Below are 13,029 nucleotides of genomic sequence, written 5' to 3' on the forward strand. Positions count from 1 at the left end.
AAACCACAGCTATAGAGCCACAGTAGAAAACTCTGGTCTTCCCCCAATTAAAGCATCCTGCTTTCCCAAAGACTTCCTTTTGGATAGTAGTTTTTCAGAGGTACTTTCAAGTTAAAGTTTGGATCTGAGAAGAGATGAATATTTGTGGAAATTCTGATGATGTAAATAACTTCACATCACTCTACTTTCATTGATCATTACTGACAGACATTGATAGAACACAAATTATGTAACAAGGGATATTTTCAATTCTTTTTGTTGGCATTCTGTTTCCCATATGGCATGCTCTCTCTCTCTCTCTCTCTCTCTCTCTGTGTATATATATATATATATATATATATATATATATATATATATATATATATATATATGACATATTTTAAAATCATAGAGGAATAATCTGACATTATTCTTAAGATCCAGAAGATAACTTTATTCATTTTTTTTATAGTCAACAATACATTTCTTAATCACCCCTCTGACAATTTTTATTGAACTGCTCCTTTCTATAAAGAACACTGAAAACTGTCAAAGTAATTTTAATAAGGGTAGTGGGGGAATAGGAGAACAATAGAAGGGATGAACCACATTGGAACACAATATATGTATATATGGAAATGTAAGAATGAAACCCCCTGTATAACTATCATATACTCTTAAAAACATTTAAAAAAAAATCCAAACAATACAATGGGGCTGATATGCTGATGTCTTTTCCTTGCGCACATGAAGATCTTATTGAAAAATCTCCACGGAAAGCATGTCTTTGCTTTACTGCAGTCCTACAATAACCTGCTGACCTTGAAGAGGCAATTCTAGCTTGAAAGCTATATGTTACTGACTGCCAAAAGCAAGCAGGACCTGCACTTTGGGATGTGGGGAGATTTCATGTATTTAGAGAACATTCCCAAGATTATTTCTTCTTCAGAGAACAGAACCAAGGCATTCAGACACAGCTGTGCAGTGGGAAGGGACTGAGGTTAATTTTTTCTGTTCAATCATGGTCCCACATAAACTTTTCTGAGAGGAAGACTTCAGAGCAGAGCTTGCATCATCTGAGCTAAGCTGCCAGGGTCCCTTTGGTTTAGATCACTTTGTTATTTTTCCACATATTCTCATAGTTAATTTGGGGAAAATAAGATAAGGTGTTCTTTGTTCAGCTTTCTCTTTCTCTTTATGCCTGTATCATTTCTGCTTCCCCTCTCTGAAACTTTCACTGCTTTTTTGAAGGAGAAAAATAGGTCAATGAAGCTAACACACACTGGGGTGAGCCTGACCTAATATCCCCTCCCCCAGTCCATTGGGCTCATTTATTAAAATACTTTAATATAGTAGCTATTCATTAAACTATTTTAATAAATCCCTTTCCATTTTATAAGGAAATCACCTGGAAAAAGTAATAATTAGTACAACAAAGCATACATACGGTCAATTTCCCACATCAGCATTCATGAACACCAAAGATATTTGGCCTTGAAAGAATGATAGTTATCTGTCTGCCCCTATAATTATATTAAAAGGAAGAGTAATTGAAAGAAAAATTCAGATTTAACAGTAAGTGTGAATTTGCTAAAGGCAAATCACTTTATTTTTCTCATTATCAGTTTCATCTAGAAATGAGAGTAACTTTAACAAATTCTCATTAGGCACTTTTCTATGTATTTTTCAACTATTGGTAAAGTTTGTTACAAGCTTGGGATGGCTAATTACATGTGCCAAATTGACTGAGTTACTGGACGCCCACATTTGTGGCCACCATTATTCTTGGTGTATTTATGGGGAGTTTTGAATGAGATTAATATTTGAATCAATAGAATTAGTAAGGCAGATTGCTCTTCTTCATGTGGGTAGACCCCTTCCAATCAATAGAACACCTAAATAGAACAAAGACAAGATCACAGTGAACTCCACTTTACTGTCTTTTGCTGAGACATTGGTCTTATCTATTCTTCTAATATGGACTGAAGCATCAACCCTTGTTGTTTCCTGATGCTTTCACTTTTGGACTGGAACTTACAACCACTGCTTTTACTGGTTTTCAGGCTTTTGGACTCAGACTGGACTACATATTGACTCCCTGGGTTTTTACCTCACCAACTGCAGTTCTGGGTGTCCTCAGCCTCCAGAACTATGTGAACCAATTCTTCATAATAAATCTCGTGTGTGTGTGTATGTGTGTGTGTGTGTGTGTGTTCAAGTGATTACCTGTGTTTGTACATATAGACTCCTTTCAATGTTACCAATACAATTAATATTTCAACTATAAAGATGAAGAAACACAAACTGAGAAATTTAATGACTTTCTATGGTGATTTAAAGGTATGTTCAAAGATTCTTTGACACTCTTTAAGAGGAGGAACTTAATTCTTTTCCTTGAGTTCAGGCAGACTTAGTGATTGATTTCCAGTGTATAGATTATGAAAGATATGAAGAATGTCTCTCTGAATATTAAGTTGCAGAAGCACTATGACTCTATCTGCCTTTCTGCCTGTCTCTTTCTCCCCTGCTCTTTCCATGAGTATTTGTGTGTGTGTGTGTGTGTGTGTGTGTGAGACCTCTTGTACCAGGAAAAGCAAGCTCTATGTATATGAACAACTCTATCAAAAAATAAAAAAAATAAATAAAAAGAACTCCACACAGAAAGAAACTGAAATGGGCTGCCAAAGCCACAGCAGATTCTCAGATCTCTTCAGGTGATTCCAATCTCATGACAGATCCTGAGTCCAGCTCCACTACCTAAGTCTCTCTTACAGTCTTGACCTTCAGAAGTGGTGTCTGATAAATGTTTGGTTTTTTTAAGCAGCTAAGTTGAGGATAATTTGTTAAATGGAAATAGATACAATTTCCAAAGGTCCACAATTCATAAATTCAGGACTAGTATCCAAATTCCAACATTTTCCACAGCTATTATTTTTAACAATTACCTCCTGTTGCTTCCCTTGATGACATAATATTGCAGATCAGAAACCTCCCATTATCATCCCCACCTCAGTATTACTCTAATTAAACATCTACCCATTGCCTCCATATTTCACAGCAAATAGTTCCTTGACTGAGCTTCATGAATATTCTTGACAAAAAAAATGAAAACAAAAACAAATGCACAAAATACCCAATCAAAGAAACAAAATTTCTTTTCTTTTCTTCATTGTTAATGGGCCTCAGAGACATTCTCATCTAACCTTCCTTAACAGATGAGGGTTTGAAGCTCAGTTGTGTCCTAGCCCAAGAGACATCCTGAGAGAGTGTCTGATGCTTGTCATTCTTTTTCTTATTAAAATAATATTTTGGGAAATGAAACGAACTAATTGAGGTCTCTACTTAATTGAGATCTCATTTAATAACTTGCTGATATTTTCAAGAAATAATGACAGTGTGACATAACAGTGCCTATTTCCCCAGAGACACTTCTGATGACAGTATAATAAGCTTCATGATGGATTCCAATTCCCCAAACATGTCTTGCTTCTCACCTCCAGGCTTTTGCACATGCACACACTTCCTGCAAAACCACTGGCATTCTCTCCCACTCCTTCTTATATCCAGCTACCTTCCTTTCAACTGTCAAGACTCAACTACATATCCAATGTCTTTAAAGGTGGATTCTTGTTATCATTTTACCCATAGTTATCATTTTGATTCTAATAACAATTTAGTTAGTGCAATTCAGACTAGAAGCAGGTATTTTGGGAACAAATAGGCATTGATTTCAGTCAAACTTATGATATAAACATGCCCATGAATTTTTTTTTCAAACTCTCTATCCTTTGATCTATCTACCAAATGTAGATTATGTCATTATGAAGATTAAGCAACTATATAACTGGAAGCAGTGCCTGGCACTGAAAGGTCTTAAGTACTATATTATTTATTATTTTATTGGTTTATATACATATCACAGTGTATGCAAAATTTTCAATTACACTTTTAGAACAGATACTTTTGAAATGAATGATTGTAACTCTGGTAGGTGTCTTTTGTCTTTTATGCAATGATGGCTGATGCACACAAAGGACAGAAATTCATTTAAAATGTATCTCTAACTAAATTCCCCATATTTGTTTTTATCTAATCCTTTGCCAAAATTTGGGTTCTTACCCCTTTAATCATGATAACTGTCCCCTTCTCTCTTTTCCACCCTGTTTAAGCATTTTATAACTTATGAATGCTGTACCTTTTATAAAACTTAAATATGATTGTCAATACTTCATGCTAATCCCTTTCCTCCATCTCAATAGCATCATAGTAAACCTGGCATCATTTCCTCAAATTCTTTTGCTTCAGCCACCTCTCATGATACACAGCTTCTCCTACACACGTCCCTGACACCTCAAACCTACTGTTCTCCACATGTATTTCTATTACTCTCTGCTAAAATAACTTACTCACTGCTTATGTTTTGACAATGGGAAATTTTACATATTCATCACAGATTGAGTGGAGATGCATTGTCTGTTTTATCCTTATCCATTTTCTCTCCATCACTGAAACCAAAAGGTTGGTGCTTTCATAACACACCCCCACATTCTTCCACCTCCAGGCTTTTCACCATACTCTTACTCTTCTGAGAATGCTCCTTTCCCCCTGTTTTGCCTGTGAAATAATGTTGTCATGAAAAGACCACTTTAAATGTCACTTTGTTCATGAACTCTTTCCTCATGACCTGTCCCTTTCCCCAAACCCTAATGCTATGACTGCCCTTGAACTCAGTTCCTAAATTCAATTGCATTGTAGAACCAGCTAAAATGCCTGGTAATGTAAATATAATTACAATCATTTCTACAAGTTTAAACAAAAATGATTGCCTTTCCCACTGATTTTGGGGGATGGACAAACTCTGCTGTGTTTAGACATTCGTAGTACAAATACCTTTACCTAAAAGTCATTACAATATGGGAAAATTGCCTCTGTGTATGTTCTGGGTGGAAATTATTGTCTGCCTGCTGCTGGTTACTGGAAGACCAAAACTAGCCAAAAGACAGACTTTTAACAAGATTCTTCCTTGTAATGATAATTGCTTTGAGCCCCAAACTGACTTATTTACTAGCTTTTCGATTTGAAAGTCATTTCTTTTTAGGACCTGAAGGGTTTTTGCATTGCCTGGGGAATTGGGCAGCCCCCTTTAATTAGAAAAAGGCCAAGATATTCAACATATGCCAAGATTTGTGACATTTGTGATGGGACTGGGGTTAGATAAGGAGAAAATGTGGTTTAGCAAGGATAAAATTATTCATTTTTCACCTTTGTGATGATTTTCCCTGAGTCAGTGGAAGAAAAGAAAAACAAAGGATTCACATTTGTACTTGCCGAACACCAAACCCCAAGTTAGACCCAGTGGATGCTCTACCATGAGGGCTGGTCAGCTCAGAGGTGCCCTCTGTACAGCTTCATGAAACTGAACACTGTTCAAATGAGGAATAAATGGAACCAGGGAAATAAAATTAATGTTTTTTCAAGCACAAATATTTTTAATTGAGTTTTACATCCACATTTGATCCAATAATTCTTCCCCTTAATAAAAATAGCATGTTGCAGAATTCCCACCAGAAAGTTGAGAGGTATCTGGAACAAGGCAGACAGGCCTGGCTCACGATGCAAAAAGCCCTCGATTCCCAGAAGCAGTATTTTCTTTGAAAATTATATGCCCTTCACAATTTGTTAATAAATCTGTTTGAAGCAAAAATATGAGTTGCAGAGTATATGCCACTGCTAGCTGCAAACTAAAATTGGTTCCCAATTTTGTTTATTTGAGTTTGTTACTTCTTCTACTCAAGGTGTTTATTTCATGTATACAAAATGAAACATGAGGGAAATTTAATGCCCTGGAAATCTTGAATTATCTTTAAAATGAAAGTTCCTTAAAAAAGAAAGTTGAAAACTTTGAAGATTGTGAAATCAGCAGCACAATTTCACTTAGAAAGGAACATTAACCCAAGCACAGATGTTATTAAAAAAAAGTACAGGAAATAGACTTCCCCCATCTTCTCTGGAGACCTGGGAAAATTATCAGGGACTGAAATAATTAATTGCTATTAAAAAATGCATTTCTCAAATATCATTTACATCAAATTTGCAGTTCCTTTTCCCCTATATTTAATAGCCAATTAAGATGTAAAAATGTGCTTGTTAAATAATATCACAACCATGTTAATAGTGAAGCAATAACCTCATGAAAGCTAACCAGTTGCTCATTTTTACTTTTTATTTCTTTTTTATGAAAGGATATTAGCACTGATAACCATCTTTCTGGCTGCAGAACAAAATGAAGTATATCATTTCCATATGTGTCTGTAACACATAAAATATATTTGAATTTTAAGGTCATCTTAAAATAATAATTCAACATTACAAAATTGTCACATCAGGAGAAAATTACTTTCCTTAGAATGGAATTCACTCCACCAATTCCTACTGTAAATGTATCTAAAGAGTATATTTCTATGTATTCGTTAATTTTTAAATAAAAAATATACAGGTAAATGAATGCATAATTGAGGATAGTGTAATGCAATCATTATTTTTACAGTATTCAATGTATTTAATCCTGTGAGCATTATTTATATTTTTAATTTTGGGTGATGCATTGTAGATGTTGACAATCTAGAAAAATTATGTTCCTATAAAAATCTTTCTTTAGGGCACACTGATAGAGTTATGACTTCTCCTTTTTAGACTAAACACATGTAGACACAGCATAATCACATATATCAAATTATATGCAAATTTATGTGATAATTTGATGCATTTACTTTGAATTAATATCATAATATTTTCACACATTGGTGAACATTGGTTGCTTTATACTTGAAGCAATCATGAATAAAGCTACCCTGAAGTTTGATGTATAAACATTTGCATGGACATATTTTCATTTGTATTGATAAATATATAGAGTAAAATTTCTTTTATTCAGAAATTGTATGTCTAAATCTATTAAAAACACTCCAGGTGTTTTCAGCTTCCCCTCAATTTATTTTTCATCTTTTCTATACTCCTTCCAGGGCAGAGCAGTTTCAGTTGCTTCACATCCTTCACTAAAATGTGCTATTGTCAGTGTTTTAAACTTTAGCCATCTAGTGAATATATTGATAGCTCATGTAGTTCTAATTTTCATCTCCCTGATAAGTAATATTGTTGAACACTTTTTCATATGCTTATTGTATGTCATCTGTGTTTCTTTTTTACTGATCGCTTTTTTGCCCATTTTTAAAATTGAATTTTCTTCTTGTTATGAACTTATTGCATACTCTGGATACAGTATCTCTTTAGAAGAATGTTGCACAAATATTTTACCCCAGCATATGGCTTGTCAGCATGTCTTTTCATTTTCTTCATAGTGTTTTTCAAAAAACAAAATGTAAAAATATTTGATCATATAAAATTTATTGATTTTATCTTTTCATTTATTGTTTTTGAATTGCTAAACAAATTTGCTTTCCACATAATCACAGTTCTTTTAGAAGTTTTACAGCTTCAATTTTGTGCTGCATTTTAAGTCAATTTTTGTATGTATTCTGTGTTACAGGATAGATTATTAATTTTTTTTAATATGGGTGTGCTTTTCTGGCATCAATTATTGAATTGCTTTGATACTTTATACAAAAATCTACTGACTTAACATACACCGTATTTCTGGAATCTATTCTCTTCTGTTGTTGTATAGATCTCTCCTAAGCAAAAATCACACAGACACTTTCTTCAGTTCTATGCTTTTGCCTTTCCTGCTGGAATTCTAACCACATGAATTTAGATTTATTTTTACTGTACCTGAGATCTCTGCAGTCTCTGAAGTTCTGTTCATATTTATTTCTATCTACCATCTCTCTATTTTTCTGATAACTTAACTGATAGATCTTCCAGTTTGCTGAGATTTTAATCTGTCATTGACATTCTGTTACTGAGCACATCCAGTAAGGTTTTGTTGTTGTTACTATATTTTTTCATTTTAAAATTTTCATTTGCATCTACTTTAAAGCTTATATTTTTAATTGAGAATTTTTTTTATTCATTTCAAGATTCTAATTTATTGCTGGAACATTTTTATAGTCACTTGTCTTTGCTTGGCCTATTATAACAAAAACATCATAAAATGAGAAGCTATTTTTCACAGTTCAGGAGACTGAGCATCTAAAATCAGGGTGCTAGCATCGTGCATTTTGGTGAATGAGGAACTCTTTGCTATCCCTTTTTATAAGTATACTTAGCCCACCACAACCAGGCCCCATCTTTATAATCTTCTCTTAACTTAATTATATGTCAAAGGCCCCATTTCTATGATCACATTGGGTTTAGTTAGGGATTAGGCCTATGAAGCAATCTAGGAGGCGCTCAAACACTGAATTCACAAAGTTACATTAAATCTCCTTTCAGATAATTCTAACATTTCCATTGTCTCAGTGTTGGCATTTGTTGATTGCTATGTGGGAAATACAAGTATGTGGACCTGGGTCTGAGGCAGGCTGTGGACAAAAACTGTGAGGCTCTATCTGAAAATTAACTAAAGCAAACAAGAGTGACAAGCAAGTAACAGAGCACTTGCTGGGCAAGCAGTATTCCCTGATTTCTAAAGCCCAGCATAAACTCCAAAAAACAAAGGACATGACTGTATTTTAGTGAAATTAATCATATGATCAGATTCTAGATTATCCATTTTGTGATTATGTAAAGTTTTTTTCTTAGAAACCCATATATACAAGTATTATATATTTAATATATGTGTATATTACACACACACATTTTATTTTTAATGTGGTTACAGCTACATATTCTCATACCTAGCTTTTTTGTTGCTGTTGAGATAGGGTTTCAGTAAGTTTTTGCACAGGGTGGCCTTGATCCATGACTGTCTTATCCCCACCTCCAATGTAGCTGGGATTATAGATGCAAGCTACCACCTTGGTTCTTAGTATTGAGTTTTCTTTGGAGAATTCACTCATTCTTATTTCTTCAAAATTCCAATAGCCTGAGTCCCTTATATTTATCTCCATCCCTGAATCTTCTCTCTAGTTTACAATTACATACCTGATATATCAATGCTGCCATCCACCTTTCTAGTTATCTCTATTTTGACATTTATCCAAGGAATAATAGCACCATCTTTTTATTTTATACAAACTTCTGGATGGCTTATTCATCTCTGTGTCTATAGTACATGTGCTCTTGAGTCACACATTCATGTTGTAGTAATTTAATAAATTACCATATTATAAAAAATGTACATTTCAGGAACAAGATTCCTCTACTAGGCCTTGATTTTTATCTTTTCCTAACATCTCACTTTAACTCCTCATATGTCAACCAGCACTATCACTTTCCCTGGGTCTAAACGGGAAGGGAAGAAATTCATTGCTTCCTCCTGTACAGCATCTCTTCTAGAAGTGTACTAAGCACCCATTCCTTTTCACTTTCACCTGATTTCCCTGATGTTCCTTTACCACCTACTTTCCAACCCTTCAATCACTTCCACCGTTGTCTCTTGGGCATTTCTCAAGCTCTTCCAATATCTGTGTCTACAATAAGCTACAGGGCCTACGAAGTGTAACAAATACTCCAAGTACTTTTGAAAAGAATCCAGTTGACTAAAATGGAAATGTTAGAACACTCTGAATTGTGGTTAACTGTTGTGAGACAAAGATAACATTACCCACATATCCTGGTTTCTGATAAACAGATCATTACTGGAAAGCTCCAAGACATGTACTCAGAGCCCCTGTCTCCACTGAAACACAAGCATTGAAATGCTAATGGACTGCCCAGTTGGTGTTTTACTGAGGTGTGTATGCAAGTCACAGGCTTTGTACTGAAAATATGACAAGCAATATTATTAAACATTCTGAATTGATGAAAGCACTAAATATATATTAGCATTAATATAAGGAAATGAATATTACAGGAAAGGAGAGTATATGTTGGAGGACCCAAAATTATAAATGAGAGAAGTTGGTGAGAAAAGCACTTTTCTTGGCCTATGTTCAAAAACACAAAGCCTTAAACAATTGTAAGAAACTGTCTCTAGATATATTCTGGGAAGCAAATTCAGCTAACTATAAATCAAGAGAGTTATTTTTTATTGTAATTCAAGGATGCTGCAGTATAAGAGGCAAGGGAGATTGTCAGAGGAAGAAACAAATAAGCTCTTCTTCATAGCCAGATCTTCGTAAAGCATGGATTTGCTAGGGTCATTCTTCCAATTCTTTGATATGGCACTGTGGTTTACCTGAAAGGCATTATGGATCCATGTCTAAATTCATTGATGATAATACTGCAGCAGAGTGAGGTGTAGGGAGTTAAATCCCCAGCTTCAACATTGCCTATGTGTCACTGAGTTAACTTTTTTTCTTATTTCTAAGAGCATAGTCACAGTAGCAATTCCAGAGGTTTCAGTGGTTAGCACAGTACTCAGCCTAGAGCAAAAGATAGTAAACACTACCTACATCATTAGTTTTATCAGATTGTTTCAAAATCCTTTTCCATGATATAAATGACTCTCTTGCTGGCCGTAGTTTACTTTATAATCTCACTACTAGTCATTCTTTCCCTAAAACCTCAGGAAGTTCTAGACAGTTTCCTGACTATGGTAGGGGTTTCTATCATATATTTGCATATATATGTTTTCCCCAAATGTTTGGTCTGATAAACTCCTACTCTTTGTTTAAGATACATTTTCTGAACTTTAATTCTTGGCGTCCCCTCAAAAATGACTACATATATTTAAATTCTTTCTGTTTGCTGTTCCACATTGGGCTTTATTTTTTATGTTAATCCCTGTTACATCTGTGGCATGTGATTTCCTCTAGCTAAGATGTACTTTCTTTAAAGCAGGAACACTGTGCCATTCAAAAGTTGTTCTCCCATAACCTACTACTCTTTTTGGCCACAGAGAAAGATGGAAAAGTTTCACTATCTGATGCATCAATAAGCCAAACACATTTAGCAATGCAAAAATATGACATGGTAGAAAGTAATTTAGAAATGATGGAATAGCAGTTCATAATTATATAAAATAAAGTGGAAAAACATCAATGATGCGTTAGTATTTCTGTGTGTTGACAAAGATCTTTAACGAAAGATATTAAAAACAATGCTGAGGCATTAAGGATGTATCTCAGATACCATGGGTTTGATCTCCAGCAGTGTGAAAAAATTCCAGTACACTGCAATCCACCAGTTTCTTTTAAACTGAATATGATATAATGCATCTATAGTATATTCCAATATATACAGAAATACAAAAATATTGAAATAAATGCCCCAATATAATTAGATTTATATAGATTGCCAACAAATGATGGACTTAGAAGTGATTATATTTATATTTTATGTTTTTTCAAGTTCTAAAATCTGTAAAGAAATATTTTTGTTCTTATAACTATTATAAGTGGAGGAGAGCCATATACCATTATATCACTAAATAATGTTAATAAATAATTAGTAACTTTTTAATTACTATTTTTAGAAATTATAAGTTAGTTAAAACCTCATGTGAAAGAGACTCAATATTTTTTCAAACCTAGAAAAATATACAACTGTCTCATATTCTGTCTGTACATTCACCCACCTTTTTTTTGTATCACAATGTATATTGCGAATCCCAGCCTTTCACTCTCTTAGTCCTCACATTTAATGGTCAAGATATCTGAGAAAACAGGTATATCACAAAACCATCCTTCCATAGGAGAACAATGCAGAATGGAAGTCTTCTCTTTCTGTAGTCACTGCATTAAATTTTTGATCTACATGGAAAAACACAAGTCAAAGTCCTTATGTATAGTGATAAAAAAGCTGGAGCTCAGAGAGAAAGGGAGATACACAAAAAGACACATGGCTATCTGGTAACAGCAATAGCTCAGTAACCAATGACTCTTTACACTTTTGAAATATCATTGAGTTACAAAACTGAGGAAGGATTTTAGAAAGTTTCACAACTGCTTCATATTACAAAGGGATAATTGAATATTTAGAGCTATTCCATATTTTCTCCTAGATGATAGAGGTTGTTCTAACCAGAGAAGAACTATATACCATTCATAACAGAATATTGTTTCTTCATTGGGTTAAGTGAATTATTTCAGATTTTTCTGAGAGATATTTTTATCCATTTTACTTATCTTCCTAGGAAACAATGATCTAGACAAAGTCAATGAAAAGTTGTAAAATTCTAATTCATTTATATCATTGAAATGTGTGTTATACGAAATGTTTTCCTAAGATCTTTATAACTATAAAAGTTGGAGGTTTTTTTGTCTATTTAATCTTGAGTAAAGTCTTGATGGATAGACATAACTATGGTAGATATTTTACTTACTCTTCCCATTAATTACAATGGGCAAAGTGTCTGACTGGAGCTCAGACAGGTGGATGCACTGGTTTTCCAAGAGTCCTAGGCTCCAAAGTGTAACAGAAAGACTTCTAAACTCCATGATGTAGCAGAAAGTCTACAGCATGATAGAAAACCTGAGTTCTCGTTCCATTCTTGCCTGCTTAGCTCAAGTGTCTTGAGCAAATACCATTATGGTTCAACATGACAATCTGTTTATGTATTCAATAACAGATTTCATAAGACTTTATCACTTTTTAGTCCCTGGTAATAACTCAAAACTTAAATAGGAGAGCTTTGATTCTAATCAAACTGAATCTTAAGCAAGTGATGCAAAGAGAGAATAAAATTGTAGGCCTAATTCATCAGAGGATCAAACTGCAACGAGACCTTATGCACAATTCTTAGGCAATGTCTTAAGAACCCTGGTCTTCACCATATTCTAACAACTCATCTATGCTAAAATCTCTCAATACATGTCCAGGCAATTCCATTTAAAAAAAAAATTCAGAGACAAAATGGTTATGATAGATAATTATTATATGACTGGATGTCTGTAATTAAGAAGACATTCTTAAATCATCAGTCTGTTTCATAGAGAAAAAAGTGATAAATTAGGCATCTATTAATTCAAAGCCAAACTACTTTTACATTGAATATATTTCATTGAAAAAGGAAGATGAGGAAAACACATGATTTGAATTCAGAACTCA

The sequence above is a fragment of the Castor canadensis genome, chromosome 9 (genome assembly GCF_047511655.1).
Source record: "Castor canadensis chromosome 9, mCasCan1.hap1v2, whole genome shotgun sequence".
Lineage (NCBI taxonomy): Eukaryota > Metazoa > Chordata > Mammalia > Rodentia > Castoridae > Castor > Castor canadensis.